This window comes from Hydra vulgaris, chromosome 11 (genome assembly GCF_038396675.1).
Source record: "Hydra vulgaris chromosome 11, alternate assembly HydraT2T_AEP".
Classification (NCBI taxonomy): domain Eukaryota; kingdom Metazoa; phylum Cnidaria; class Hydrozoa; order Anthoathecata; family Hydridae; genus Hydra; species Hydra vulgaris.
Window position 1 is genome coordinate 29,912,437 of NC_088930.1, and position 17,564 is coordinate 29,930,000.

Consider the following 17,564-nt stretch of genomic DNA (forward strand, 5'->3'; position numbering starts at 1 on the left):
CACCCAAATTCAAAGCTACTTATTTAACGATTGATTTGACCTACATAGTGGAAGCTTTACGCCGTATCTGCGCATGCGTTACGCTCGCGCAGAACTGATAGTCTACTTAAGCTTGGTTTCCAATAGTTGTAGAAATGTTGTGCAACAGTTGTGCGTTTTTGCTGTACAACAATTGTTGCCGAGATTGGTTTGATTCTATTTCCGCAACCTTTGTTTTACAACATAAATTTTGTTGCACAACCGACGTTTAGTTGTGCAACTTACGCAAGAAAATGTTTCCATTATAAAGCATTATTGTTGTACAACATTTCTACAACTATTGGAAACCAAGCTTTAGGTCCATAAAATACGTACGCTTTTTTTACGTCCCCCCCCCTCCCCCACATTTTGCAATTCGCTTTTTTGAGTACCCTCCGCCTCCCTAAAAGTACCTACGCTGTTAAACTATATATATAACATTTTATGATATTTTTTTTTAATTTAGAGTCTCCTTTCATATATAATCAACCCGCGAAACCGATCTTGTTTTAAATTTGCAATTGAAAAAAAATTAAGTTTGCGCATGCGTTATTTTTATAAAGTATTTTAGAATAAAATCTTAAAGAGTTAGTAAAGAATTAAAAAAACAAACAAAGATAAAATTCTTCAACTTTTTAACAAATGTCAGTTTCCTTATTACTTTTTATTGATTTCTATTTGTTATAATTTTATTGGAATTCATTAATGAATGATAAGAAATCTTTTATAGCATAACGAATTGTAGTGGCATGTATATTTGATTTTATTTTAAAAGTAAGTAAATGTTTTTTGAGGTACCAAATCATTTATACTTTATTTTATTTATTTTATATAAAGTAAATAATATGATATATATATATATATATATATATATATAATATATATAATATATATATATATATATAATATATATAATATATATATATATATATATATAATATATATAATATATATATATATATATATATATATATATATATATATATATATATATATATATATATATATATATATAAATATATTAGGTACGTGAGTAAAAAATTTCAAATTGTTTGAATACTATAATGTTATATATCATTAGAAAGAGGATTATTACAGTATTTTAAAGGTGAAAAAATTATCAAAATCGAAAAATTAGTTCAAAAGTTATGACGGTTTAAGTAGCGATTTTTCTATATATGGATTCGTTGAAGAAACTGTGGTCAAAATAATGTTTTTCTTTACTTAAATTGTCATTAGTCATCTTGGTGTCAAAAGATAGGTGTAAGAGTGGGTTACAACTTTATGTTAAACTCTAACCACCGGATGTATCGGATGGACAGAGGGGGCACCAAACCACCACCTCGCCCGTATAAAACTGAACACTTTTTTCAATGATTTTTTTTTTTTTAAAAGCATAAACAATATAAATACACAAAAAAGTTGTTTTAAATTTATAGTAAACCACCAAAATATACGAGAGGTTAATTGTAGCAATAGAGGTGGGTGTGGTGGCGATTGGTGTATCACACCCTAGGATCAAAAACGACTTGATTTTATAAATATTTATATCTTTACTAAAATGAGTAAAATTAGTACACAATATAAAATTATGTTATACAATCTTACGTATAAAAGTGGTGTTTCTATTATGAAGGGGCGTATGCCCACCACCTGCCTATACCCCCCTCCCCACCTCTCCACCCAACCTAAAAAAAAAATTTATTATTTTTAAAATTTGAACAATAAATTTTAAAAATAAATTAAAAAATTGGAAAAAAATTGGAAAAAAATTAAAAAATAAATTCATACTAGACAACCACCAAATATGGGAGGTGAATGTAAAACTCACAGTAGATATGTTGATGATGTTTTAGTACTATAATATCAAAAAATGTTTCAATTCTTGAAATATCTAATTGAATATTTAAAGTACAACAACAAAGAAGTAAAAAACATATTCCACTAGATTAAAAGATACATTAGTGGTGCATCCATGGTCATAAGAGAGTGGAGTATAAGGGAGGGCGTATCCAAATATGTCATAAGAAAGGGGCATTCTAATGCCCCTTCTACTTCTTATCAAAAATTATTATTTAATTGAATATATATTAAAAAAAAATTATACAACTACTAATGTGGGGCTATAAGTCAAGTGGCTGTAAAAAAACATGTCATCTTTCTAACCAAGTATAGTAAAAACCCATAATAAAGTCTTTCATGTGATTATTACATTAACAGAAGTAAGGACCATACAGTATAGTTAACGAGCTGCCATTTTGTTTGGTTAAAAAACAAATTTCCTGTTTCAAAATAAATAATAAATAAAATATTAAAAAATAATAATAATAATAATAAATAACTATTTTAAAGATAATACAATATATTTTTGTCTTGGCTTTTAGTGAATGATTAAAACAATTAATTCCAAAAACGAAACTATGTTTTAATCATTTTTAACGATAGACACCACGTGAAGGTAAGCCAGAGCCGTCTATCAAAAAATTTAACATGTCACAACACTTTCTGTATTATTTAGGAAAGTCACAACACTAGCTGTATTATTTAGGCAAGTCACAACACTTGCTGTATTATTTAGGCAAGTCACAACACTTGCTATATAATTTATGCAAGTCACAACACTTGCTGTATTATTTAGGCAAGTCACAACACTTGCTATATAATTTATGCAAGTCACAACACTTGCTGTATTATTTATGCAAGTCACAACATTTAAATGATATAGTAAATTAAAATCATGTATGAAAATAAAAATATAAAAACCTTACCCATTATAACCGATGAAGTTGATACTAAAAAATATAAAATGCAATACACAACATAACTGTGCAATTATTTTATAATTGAAACCATACTTAAAATTATTTGTAATTAACAATATATATAGATACATATATATATATATATATATATATATATATATATATATATATATATATATATATATATATATATATATATATATATATATATATATATACATACATATATATATATATATATATATATATATATATATATATATATATATATATATATATAAACCTTACCAATAGTAACGGATGAAGATGATACTAAAAAATAAAAAGACAATACACAAAACAACCTTACAATTATTTTATAATTAAAACTATACTGAAAAATATTAATATATAAAACTTGCCAACAGTAATGGACGATGATGATACTAAAAAATAAAAAAACAATACACAACATAACCTCGAGATTATTTAGCAATTATAATCATATTGAAAAGTAATAATATATAAACCTTACCAGCAGGAATAGACGACAGTGACATTAAATATGAATTAAATGGCATAATACAAGTCTCCTTCCATTAATATATATATATATATATATATATATATATATATATATATATATATATATATATATATATATATATATATATATATATATATATATATATATATATATATATATGTATATATATATATACATATATATATATATATATATATATATATATATATATATATATATATATATATATATATATATATATATATATATATATATATATATATATATATATATATATATACTTTTGTGAAGTAGAAAAACGAAGAATATATGATAAGGGGGTATGGGGAGGAACAACTAACGCTCTAGTCACTCTGAGTGTTGAACATATGCAACAAAGAACAAATATTTGATATACTGATTTAGAGACTGTTGATGTCTACAGGTGTGATGGTGTAGTGCATTAGTATGTACCGTTTGGTCGTCTTGTATGGTCTCGTTATGTTTTCGTTCACTTTCAAATCGGGTGAATAGAAAGCTAAACACACTCACTCCTTGCGCTTATGGGCTAGCACATCAGAGCCAGACGTAAGACCTACAGAATGGATTTCAATTGATCGAATGCACACATTAGTCACCGTAGGCCACAAGCCATCGCTCTTAGTCAAAAGAGCTACTGCCCCATGCTGGTGTGGAATGATGTGCTATGGAGTGAGATTTTAGATCCGAGCACATAGTCAGTGAGCGCTGATCCGACGTGCATTGTGGAGCTTCCGAATGAACGTGTGCGTGAGTGTTAGCGTAGCCATTAGGTTATTGAGCGCCGTAACCACATCCAGCGGGATAGCCTAATGTCCGTTTTGTCGTTGTAGTGTACATTGGAAGAAGTCGGGGCTCACCAGCCACAAAGAATAAATTTGTTTGTTTATGCGACACAATGGTCGCAAAAAGTGACCAACGGAGCCGTCCAGTCACGTAGATCTGGGAGATGTGAAAATAGAAGTAGATTGTAGATGATGTCATTGGGTGAGAATCATAAATGAATGTAAAGACTATTTTGTAGGAGGAAGAAAATTTTAGGACTCAGGGATTAGGTGAACAATAACTCACGCTCTAGTCATACTAAACAAATGATAAAACAATGGTCTATGAGTAAACAAGTCAATATCGATCCGCTGGTTCATTAAAGGCAACCATGGCTAAAATTATCGCACCATACAAAAACAATAAAATAAGTAGATAACAAAATATAAAGTAAAATGATAAAAAATATAAGTACGAGCAATATAAAAAGAAAAAATAGGCTAGTAAATGTGCTACTATATATGGTCTAAACTCTAGATAACCAACTGAAAACTGATAATCACCTGTGTGAGATAAAAGTATATAAATGTCATTAATGTAACAAATTCATAATATAAAGCTCACAAAGCGCTATAATACGTGGGTGTAAGAGGTAAAAAAATGTTGGTGCCATGGTAACCAATCAGAATTAAGTAGTGCATAATGGTGATCCCCCTCCTCAGGAATGCACTGCGATCACCAATGACGTTTCGGAGAGCCCGAGACCTGCACTAACGCCACTCGTCAGGGGCGTGTCCTTGCAACAGATCTCACCGCCTGCACTCTACGTCATGCTAGTCAATATTGCAATATAACAGGACTACACTACAAAAGCCAAAAATCCCAATCCCTATCCCAGTTTTTAATACAGCTACAACATTCTTAGAGATCTCATGAGGGTGGTAAGGGATGCGCGTGGTGTAAATATAAGCAAATATGTTGATACATATAAATATCATGTACACTTACGTTAGAAATGACAAACGTGTACACATGCATGTATGCGTATGTATAAAAATAAACAATTTAATGTATAGAAATAACACAAAGCAAATAGAAAATAGAAATTAATAATTATGAGTAACTTACCGTTTCTTTTATGGCTGAAATGTGTCTTATAAATATAATTCGTAAATATCACTCATAATCATCGAAACTCAGAATGTTTGTCGTTAGTATAAAAGTAGTTAGTTGAAAATATGGTAGAAAATCTGGTGACTCCAATAGTATGAGAAATATAAATCTTGCCTGATAAGTAGAGACAAAAGCTATCACACAAAACAGACTCAGATAAATTAAAAAATGATTGGCCAGAGATAAAAAAATACAGACATATAATCAGTAGGCAGAGAATAGTGAAAAAAATAAACAGATGAGACAATAAATGCGATTTTATACTAATAGCTTATAACCACTGAAAAACGTAACGTTTAAAAACAATATTGTTGACAAAACGACCTAACGAACGTTAGTGAACACTGTATAGTGCAAACCACAACAAACTAACTTAGCGACGTCAGATCAAGAAAACTAGATAGAAACAAAAAAGAAACAAAAAACCTTATGAGATGTTGATATGTCTAAACTTATCTAGTGGTATAGTTCAGTACATACAAACCAAGAATACATTTGTTTTAAAAATACGCTAATACGTAATTTTGTGAATTTTTTTTTTTTTTTTTTTTTTTTCGCGCTCTTTTGCTTCTCACAAATATGCGGTCTCATTCACACGTAATAACACAAATCTGAATGAATTTACAAGGATAAGGTCAAAAAAAGATTACGAACAAAAGTATATAATAAAGAACAAATATTTGATAAAATGATTTTAGAGACTGTTGATGTCTACAGGTGTGATGGTGTAGTGCATTAGTATGTATCGTTTGGTCGTCTTGTCTGGTCTCGTTATGTTTTCATTCACTTTCAAATCGGGTGAATAGAAAGCTAAACACACTCACTCCTTGCGCTTATGGGCTAGCACATCAGAGCCAGACGTAAGACCTACAGAATGGATTTCAATTGATCGAATGCACACATTAGTCACCGTAGGCCACAAGCCATCGCTCTTAGTCAAAAGAGCTACTGCCCCGTGCTGGTGTGGAATGATGTGCTATGGAGTGAGATTTTAGATTTTACAGCTTTATTTATAATAAGTATAATAATAGTTGTTTTTTTTTCATTTATAAATAAAATATTTACGTTTTTATTTTGTCCAACAACTTACGCATCACCCGTTACTACATACGAATTTAACGATAGTGGTTTCACAAGATCAACAAGATCCTTGATATTTTTTTCAATGATTTCTAGGTGGTGGAGATTTTTTTCAATGATTTCAAAGTGGTTGAAATTTTTTTTGTTTGATCACCAGTTTAAATGCCAGATTTATTTAAATTATGATTGTAAATATATATATATATATATATATATATATATATATATATATATATATATATATATAAATATAAACCTTACCAATAGTAACGGATGAAGATGATACTAAAAAATAAAAAGACAATACACAAAACAACCTTACAATTATTTTATAATTAAAACTATACTGAAAAATATTAATATATAAAACTTGCCAACAGTAATGGACGATGATGATACTAAAAAATAAAAAAACAATACACAACATAACCTCGAGATTATTTAGCAATTATAATCATATTGAAAAGTAATAATATATAAACCTTACCAGCAGGAATAGACGACAGTGACATTAAATATGAATTAAATGGCATAATACAAGTCTCCTTCCATTAATATATATATATATATATATATATATATATATATATATATATATATATATATATATATATATATATATATATATATTTAACAATTTTATATATATAAAAATTCTCTCACCAATTATAGAAGTAAGGTTTGCTAAAGATAAAGAAAATAAATCAAAATTGTTGGAATGTGGATGGAATATTTTACAACTTTAGAATACACTTGTTTCGAGTTATAATATCTATATAATGATGTATTAACAAAGTATACACTTTAAAATATTGAAACCTACAAAACTTACATATTTGTTTGCCATATTCACCTAAATACCAATTTTAAATTAAAACATTTACTTGAAGTTTATATTTGTAATGATGTATCAATTAGTTATATGTTGAAAAATATAGAAATCTATGAAACTTATGTATCTGCTGGCTGTACTCACCTAAATAACAATTTTAAATCAAATCGTTAGGGATATAACTGACTGATCCTCTCTAAAGCAAGTTCATCTAAACAAATTAAATTAACTTTATTTTTACAAAGTAATATAAAAATTTGCATATAGTAAGTCATTTGTACATATATATATATATATATATATATATATATATATATATATATATATATATATATATATATATATATATATATATGTATATATATATATACATATATATATATATATATATATATATATATATATATATATATATAATAAAAATAACTACTGAGCTATTGAAAAGAGAAAGTAACTAACTGATGTTGTTGGCTGACGCCATTTCACAACTTAGAGCATCTAAAACAGCGAAAAAAATATTTAAGTTATACATAAAGATTTAGATAGTGGCCAAATAATAATTTAAAAATAGTTTAATAAACTTATATAAAAATAACTTATTTATTAGTTATAAATTATAATCTAAAGGCATTCCTCGTTAAATAAAGACAATGTTCAAACTTCAAATCAGATATGATTCATAACTAATTTGATTCATATCTAAATTATATAATGAATATGATATGAAATACTATGTGAAACCTTTATTTTCTTTCTCCATTTTGTTTCTAAATGAAATATAAAATTTAAGTCTTATTTTATTATTTACAAAAAATCCTTTTAAATAAAACAATTTTGTTTAAATTTACAAATTTTTAAATCACATTTTCACTATAAAGTATCTAGGTTTATAATATCAATTTATGAAATAAGTTAAATATTGCTAATAATATTAGTAATATGAATGTTATATATAAAATATATATATATACAAATAATCAATGGACCCCTCTGTCTCCCGCGCTAACATCAGGGAAAATGTAAATTAGGTAACAAAAGTGCAGCTAGAAATAGGGTAACTGCTACATAATATTTTACAACGAAATTTGGCAGGTGCATAGATAAATGAATAACTTAAAAAAAAAAATTGAATAGATAAAATATAGACTATATCCTGGACATTAATTTCACCACAGAAGTACAACTAAAACTTTGACATCAACAAACTCGGTAATATATCAATTGAGTATAATTAAAACCAAATCGAAAATAAGCTTCAACTATTCTTCTTTCTAAAAATAATCTATGTTGATAACGAATACTAAAAAGTTATTTCAGAAAGCCTTCCTTAAGCACGCTAACTTTGAAGAGACTGCGAAAATCATGGCACAAAATTTTAGCACAAAATTCGGTTCCGCAATTGTCACGTACCTATATATATATATATATATATATATATATATATATATATATATATATATATATATATATATATATATATATATATATATATATATATATATATATATATATATATATATATATATATATATATATATACATACACTGTGTCAAAAAAGTTTTCATCCACCTGTCCTGTTCATTTTTGAGACGCGATAACTTTTTATTGAACAAAGATATAAGCAAAATTTCAACTAAATGATATAACTAAATGATTAAGTTAACCATTCAAGAAATATTGAACTGTCCTGTTCATTTTTCAGACGCGATAACTTTTTATTGAACAAAGATATAAACAAAATTTCAACTAAATGATATAACTAAATGATAAAGTTAACCATTCAAGAAATATTGAACTGTCCTGTTCATTTTTCAGACGCGATAACTTTTTATTGAACAAAGATATAAGCAAAATTTCAACTAAATGATATAACTAAATGATTAAGTTAACCATTCAAGAAATATTGAACTGTCCTGTTCATTTTTCAGACGCGATAACTTTTTATTGAACAAAGATATAAACAAAATTTCAACTAAATGATATAACTAAATGATAAAGTTAACCATTCAAGAAATATTGTAAAAAAAGATTTTACAAAATAAACAGTAGAAAATTAAATATCGCATTTTAAACTACACAATGCCTGTTTTTTGCGCCAAAAAAGTTTTCATCCACCCTGCACTCCAGCCTCAATTTGTTATGTAATCAGTATTAAAATAACCTTTTTTAAATATAAATTAGATTTAGTAAGATTTTTGTATAATTTTTTCTTTATATGAATCTTTTATATTTTTAATTTTTGCTAGAATAATTATTAAAAATGAGTTGCAGAGGAAATTCGATCACTTATTGTTAGACTATGGAAGGAGGGAAAATCACAGCGAAATATAGGAGAAATAGTAAAGAAACCACGTTCAAACTTGCTGGAATGTTGCAAAATGATTACAATATAAAATTGGATCCTGAAACTATTAGAATAACCTTAAGAAGAGCTGGATACAATGGTAGAGTACCATTGAAAAAGTCCTACATCAGCAAAGTAAACAAAGCCAAACAACTACACTTTGCTAAGCTTTATATTAATGAACCACAAACATTCACATACCCATGAGTCAAAATTTAATGTGTTTTCATCAGATGGAAGAGTTAAAGTTTGGAGGAAACCAAATGAAGCATTTAAAAAATAAAACTTGTGTCCAACGGTGATGCATGGCGGAGGAAGTGTTTTAGTGTGGGGGTGTATGAGTGCTTCAGGTGTAGGAAACTTGGTTTTTATTGATGGAAAGATGGATCAAAATGTGTATTTAAACATTCTAAAAAATAATCTGGAAGAAAGTGCACTCAAATTGGGACTTACTAAGTCATTTATTTTTCAGCAAGATAATGATATAAAACATACAGCCAAACGTGTCAAGGAATGGCTTATATTTAAAATAGCTAAGCAACTTCATACACCCCCACAATCTCCAGATTTAAATCCTATCGAACATCTGTGGGATGAATTGGGTAGAAGAATTAGGAACCATGATGTGAGGAATCAGCAACAACTACAATCAGTAATTATGAAAAAGTGGGGCTCAATCACTCCAGAAATTACTCAAAAATTAGTTGATACTATGAAAAACAGACTGCATGAGGTAATAAAACTCGTGGTGGAAACACAAGATATTAAAACACTAGCAAATTGAGTTTGCATAACAATTTTATTTGATTTTTGTAAAGTGGATTAAAACTTTTTTGGCGCAAAAAACAGGCATTGTGTAGTTTAAAATGCGATATTTAATTTTCTATGGTTTATTTTGTAAAATCTTTTTTCACAATATTTCTTGAATGGTTAACCTGATATCATTTAGTTGAAATTTTGCTTATATCTTTGTTCAATAAAAAGTTGAAAAATGAACAGGACAGGTGGATAAAAACTTTTTTGACAGTGTATATGTGTGTATATATATATATATATATATATATATATATATATATATATATATATATATATATATATATATATATATATATATATATATATATATATATTATACTAATATATATATATATTAGTAGAAAATCACTTAACTAAATTTTTTTCCATTTGACACTGTGTTTCATCAACAAAGATTCATCAGAAATGAATGATCAAATTAATAAAACTTCAATTTATACCAAAAATTAAATTACAGGAAGTTGCAAATGTCTTAACTACTGTAAATTTTCACACATTAGTGGAATTTGCTGACACTATTATAAAAAGAATTCTTTAGAAATGATTACTTATGCTATTTTTTTAAAATGTTTTTTTAAAAAGGGTAGTTAATGTAAATATTATTTGAACTCATTTATTTTTATAGTTTTTTAGGAGAAACTTATTTTCGTGCCTACATTTAGAAATCAATTCCGATCTTTTGTTTAATAAGCATTCTTGATTTGAATGTGTAATTATTTCAAATTTTTCTTGTAGGCATAGTATGCATTTTTTGGAAATATTGTTATATGCAGGCGCTGTTTTAAGGATAGACCAATTCAGTATAAAATCATCAATATTTTTTTTCTTTTAATTCCCATATATATTTTGACAGCATGGTGTCTTTTGAATACTTTTTATTTTTAAAAGATTGCTTATGATTGGCAAAACGTTTTTTCCATTCACCTTCTGTTATGCCAATATATTGTTTATCAGGTACATTCTTAGAAGAAACAACACATTTATATACCACATTTTTTGATAAACAACTTCCACTCATTGGACAATTGATTTTTTGTTTACAATTACAATTTTCTGTAGTTTTTTCATTTAGGATTTCTTTTTTGTTTAACAAAGCCTTATTGTGACCTTTTATAATTCTTTCCATATTTTTTGTGCAACTGTAGCTAACTTTAATTGTGTTTCGATTAAAAATTTTATGTAATTTATTAGATCGCGAAAAATGCTTATCGACCAATTTTAAAAACACTTTTCCTATGTTAGTAGAAACATTTTTGCTATATGGGGGGTTGAACCAAATTACATTTCTAGTTCTATTTTGTTGTTTTTGTATTCTTTTTTTCATATATATATATATATATATATATATATATATATATATATATATATATATATATATATATATATATATACAAAAAATTTTATTTTTTCGTTTGTTGTGAGACTTGCTAAAGTGGTGACTTTTTAACATAAACATAAGGAACATTGTAATAAACTTTTTATTTTTTATTTAATAGACTGTTTGCCCCAACCAAACCTTCTGTCAATGGTGCAGCACTTCCTTGTAGTAGCAGGCTATAAGATAGTTGATGTAGCAGCACTCCCTTCTAGTTAAAACAAATTCCTGGCATAATCAACAGTAAGTAAATTAATAGATAATTATTTTGTGGTAATTAAATGGATCACATCTATATACCTTGTTTTAAATTTAACAGTTGCAGTTCAAAAACATGAAAAAGGAGCATGTAATACAGATGTCGAGAGGTCCATAAAGCGATGGCTAATGCAAGCTCCTGACAGAAATGGTGGTTGTGCAAAATGTGCCTTAAAAGTGTAAGTTAAAAATACTTGATGGTTTTTTTATTTGTTCTAACTTTTCTTTGATATTTTATATATTTTTCTTGAAATAAAATGTTTTTATTATTACAATGTTTTTATTGTATTAGTCAAGCATTACAGAATATTGGATTTTATAGTTTATACTCATTTTTACAGTTTATTTTATATTTTATTCCTTTATTTACTTCATTTATTTTTGGTTACAATTTTGTACTTATTTTACGAGTTTGACCTGACTTTCATTTTGCTTGACTGGGTTTAAATCAAGTGTAGAATAAACATTTCCTTTTAATTATGCCAATAAATGTAGAATCATAATTGTTCTCATCATCATTATTATCATTTATTCAGTTATTTTTAAATATTTTTACATATATAAAAAGCGACGTGATTGAGTTAATTGTTAGAATTAAATTGAATAAAGTTAGCTTAACATTTTTTGATTACATAATCAAGAATGATGAAAACTAGTAATAAAAAAAGGTAAAATGAAGATAACACAATATTGTGAGTAAATCAGTTTTTTAATCTATAGATAAGTTATAATATATAAATATATTGCTACTTTCTAATGTAAGTTTAGTGCTTTGATATCTATTTATTATTAGAAATTAGATGCAAAACTGTTTAGATGACTTTTAAATTACCTGGCACATCATCAGGAGAAAAAGATTGCAGTAAAATCGGAGTTCAAGTAGTATCAAGCGTTAGCACATGAAGACATCAAATAGTAATGATGATCTTCCTTTATGCTTTTGCTTTATTTCTTTGCAAGTTAAACGTGTTTAATGTATTGAAATCTTTTATTAAAATACAGAATATTTATAGTTACATTTGTGTAGATCACATTGTGTTTATAGTTTTAAGATAATTGGAATATGTTTTTATAATTTTTATATGTAGTATTTCATTGAGAGTACTTTTTCGAAAACAACACGATTATCTAATGTTATCATGAAGTCAATGTTCTGATTTATTGGATAAACAACGTAAGATATTCTTTTTATATTGTATCTCAAGAAATTTCATTGATATAGAAATTGATATATAAAATAAAAAAAAACAACAACAAAAAACTCATCAAGTGTATATATATGCATTTAATGAGTTTTTTTGTTGTTGTTTTCTATTATTTTTTATACTTCTTTTCCTTTTTTTTTTTTCTTTTTTTTTTTTTTTTTTTTTGTATTCCTTATAATATGTATTACGTAATTAATGTAGAAGAGACAAATCTATTACTTATTTAATCTTATTACAAACTTTTATTTTTTATTTTAAAATTACTTTACTTTTAGCTATTGTGGTTACAATTTTATATTTTAAGATTTCTTCACTTTTGGCTATTTTTGGATGATTTGGTTGTAATTGCTAAATCTATCAGCTTGACAGGCAGAAAAATATGGATATCGAAAAGTACCAAACGTTAGTTCATGCAAGCATCAAATTGAAATGATGGTAGAGTTTAACCGTCCGCTAACCTCAAACTTTTATATGTATTGTATTGCAAGGCAATTTTATTGAAATAAAATATTTGGTAATATAAAACGTATTGCTAAAATGACTGTATATTTTTAGTTTAAAATATCTTACATTCCATTTTACATCACCCATGCGACTTTTTTAGATAGGCAAACATCACCCCGCATCATCTTTTTCTTCCTAACTTGTTTTTTCTTTAAAATCTTTAAGTTAAAATCTTGCATTTGTCTCCCAAAAGTCTCTGAGTTAAAATCTCGCGTTTATTTAGTTATTGGTTATTTATACAAATAACAATAAATGTTAAAAACAAACAAAATAAACCAAAAATAGCATAAAAAAAGGGAATGGCAAAGCATCACTAAACGCCGTTCGAAAAATGGCTGCCATGCATGAACCATGCCTTAAACGGTGAGCAAGACTTGGATTAGACCATGCTTGTCGGCTGATGGTGGGCCAGTAATGACGCCGATGGTGGGCCATGCATAAGCCAAGGATGGCGAGTTTGCTGGGATATACATATACAATATATAAGTATAATATATAAAAAAAACATTAAATTAGAAATGGATGTGTGACTAACGCAAAGATAATAACGAATTAAAAATAAACAGACTAGTAATATATTCAAACATCGAATAACTAAAATTTATAAAATATGGTCTAGACTACGTATGTATACATTATTAATGGGCCGAATGTATTAAAATATCTTGAAATAGGTAGGAGTGGGTTTCAATGGAAATATATCCGCTAAATAGGGGTCATCTTTGACTAAATTGCAAGGCTTTAGTAAATTGCAAATTAATATCTTCCACTGCGTAACCTCTTAACACAAAGATTTTGCGCTAATGCTAGCAGTTCTTTGGAAAGATTTTTCTGTTCTGATATAATTCTATTAAAGCGTAACGCTTGGCTGTATACAATGCTTTTCTTTAGATAGTATGGGTGATTGGACTCGTGATGTAGAAGGCTCAATGTATCTGTTGGTTTTCTGTATAAAGTACTTTGAATACGTCCATATCTGTCCTTATATAGTGACATGTCCAAAAAATTAATTGAAGAGCCAGGTTCATTAAAAATAAATTTAATAGTTGATATCATGAATTACATGAGGCATATAACTTCATGAATGGATCCCATTCATGAAGTTATATGCCTCATGTAATTCTTCCATAGATTTATAAAACAATAAAAAAATGAATGACATGTAACGTTTATAAAAAAAAAATTCAATTTGGGAATTGGGTTCGAATTTTATCATCTAATCTATCCATAAACAAGTTAGCATATGGCGGTGCCAATCTTGTACCCATTAATGTACCATCAATTTGTTGGTAGAACCTATTAGCAAATTGGAAAACGCTAGATGAAAGAATGGTTTCTAAAATTATATGAATATAGGTTAAAGGTGGGCATAACGGTGATCTCTTATGAATTGGAATTTTTTCATATAAAAGATGGTTGCTTTAATTTCTTCTTGATGTGGGATATTAGTATAGAGTAATGTGACATCTGCTGTTCGATAGGTTGCGTGAATTTAATTTTTTAACTTTAATCATGCACTGGAAGAAGTTTAAACTAAGAGTGTTGCATGTAGCAATCACTTTCACTGCCACTTATTGTGCTTCACATTTGTTTATTTTTCTATTCAATATTATAAAATAAATAACTCAAACAAATATCAAAAATATAATTTTTGAATATCAAAATATTTTGGTTTTTGCCACAACAAGCCTTGTTTTTAATGCAGTATGATGAACCCTTATGTTTGGCACAAATTCATAAAATTTAAAAAACCTAAATATTGACCTAATTTTTTTCGTTCAAGACTCGTCGGCACTCAAGTTGCTCTCAAAGTCAAGTTTTTGGCCCCGGGCACAAAATTCCTCGCTGCACCACTGTGTATACCAAACATATTAGCAATCATCCATAAAAACTATGTATCTTTTAAGTAATATAAACAGCACACTAGCTTTTTTTCAACACTAAGTGCCCTAAGTTTAGTGAGTTGCTGTCAGAATTGTCAGAATTAAAAGTCCACGTAAACAAACATAAATTTTCAACCATTTTAAGTTTATAATAAAATTATATTCATTTGGATCTTCAACAACTTGTTTAGGTTTTATGTATGCGCGTTGATTTCCTTTAAAATTACACTTTCTTCTAAGTTTGTAGTTTTGCTTGTTGTCCGTTATTATTGTTATTAATTCGAATAAATTTTAAATAGTAAATCCAGCATACTATTTATATACATAATACTTAAAATTATTAAATTAATTTATTAACTCATTTACACAACCAAAATATGTTCACTGTGTATGAGTTAAGTAAGTTAGCAAATTCGAAACAAAATCAAATTAAATGTGTTATAATACATAGCAGAAGATATTAAAAATGTAAAACACAAGTTTACTTAGTTGCTAAGGTTAATTACCTTTTTTGGCAGTGTTTAGAAAACAATTTATACAAAAAATAAATTTTCTAACTGTAATTTGTATAGGAGCATTAACATGTATACTAGTAATTAACCTACTATAATAGTAATTAGCCTTGCGTTAAAGCTCCTTGAAGCTATACGCATTTGTGTGACCTACAACGTCTTAACAGTATGATTTTTATCTTGACGTCATTTGAACACTTACTATTGATTTGTTGTTAGTACAGTTAGGCCATGGCTTATTTTGAAAAGTTTTAAAAAAAAGCCCGTTGGTTTTTACGACGTCATTGCTTAACGTACTTAATTTTAAATTACTTTGTTTACGTACTTTAATTTTTCTACTTATTTATAACACTTAATTTTGAATTGCCCAACTCTTAAATTGATGTTTAGAATAAGGGTCCTAAGTCCTGATTGAGGGTTTGTATTAAACTGTTACAGTAACGAAACAAACAAACAAACAAAAAAAAAACAAAAAAAAATTGCAATCGAAGTGCAAATTATTATTTGTAACTAATAAAAAATTAAAATAATAAATTATTAGGGATCTTTTTAAATAATATAATGTATTCAAATATACACTGCAGCAGAAGATAAATAAAAAGATTCAAGCTTATTGGTGTTTTTTAAAACAGTTATTAGTTTATTTTTTATTATTTCTATAATATCTTTTATATAAAATACAACAGAAGTTTTATAATAATTGCTAATTCAAGTTAATGTTATATTTGTCGTAATTATTTAGTTATAATATAGTTATATTATATTTTATTATATATAGTTATATTATATTTATAGTTATTACAATTAAGTTATTAATTTACAATTTAAATTTATTTACTATAAGTTATTTTAATATGAGTTATCATTGTTAAAATTTTATTTATGTCTATAGACGTTTGGAGAAAATTGAAAAGGTACAATAGATATGTTTTATTTATATGAACAAATTATATGCTTTCATTCAAACACACAAATTTTATACTAACATTGTTATTAAATAAAAAGGCTGTTTATAAGTTTATGAAATTAAATTTGATTCTATAAAATTCAATTTAATTTGAGATTTTGATATCATTCTCGATAAGGTGATTCAATATAATAGAGAACACTCAGCCATATATATATATATATATATATATATATATATATATATATATATATATATATATATATATATATATATATATATATATATATATATATATATATATATATATATATATATATATATATATATATATATATATATATATATATATATATATATAAGGAATACTGTTAGACATCCAAATCACTCTTACTTTCTAAAGATAAAGTTATTTCCTACTTAAACTCTTCTACAGTTTGCGGTTCAAACAAGACTCTATATATGTATATTTGTAAGTATATATGTATGTATGTATGTATGTATGTATGTATGTATGTATGTATGTATGTATGTATGTATGTATGTATGTATGTATGTATGTATGTATGTATGTATGTATGTGTA

General features: G+C 26.6%; 1 long non-coding RNA gene across 3 annotated transcripts; it reads left to right on the plus strand.

The window, feature by feature from the left end:
* The first annotated feature begins 577 nt into the window (after nucleotides 1–577).
* Nucleotides 578–13,754, plus strand: LOC136087233 (uncharacterized). Of its 3 annotated transcripts, none has more exons than XR_010641654.1 (7): nucleotides 578–662; nucleotides 749–792; nucleotides 11,832–11,953; nucleotides 12,030–12,147; nucleotides 12,762–12,883; nucleotides 13,057–13,142; nucleotides 13,449–13,754. It is a non-coding gene; the product is annotated as an uncharacterized LOC136087233 (long non-coding RNA). The 3 variants fall into 3 exon arrangements; XR_010641653.1 differs by having other exon boundaries at nucleotides 13,478–13,754; XR_010641655.1 differs by having other exon boundaries at nucleotides 12,785–12,883; nucleotides 13,478–13,754.
* The last annotated feature ends 3,810 nt before the right edge of the window (nucleotides 13,755–17,564 follow it).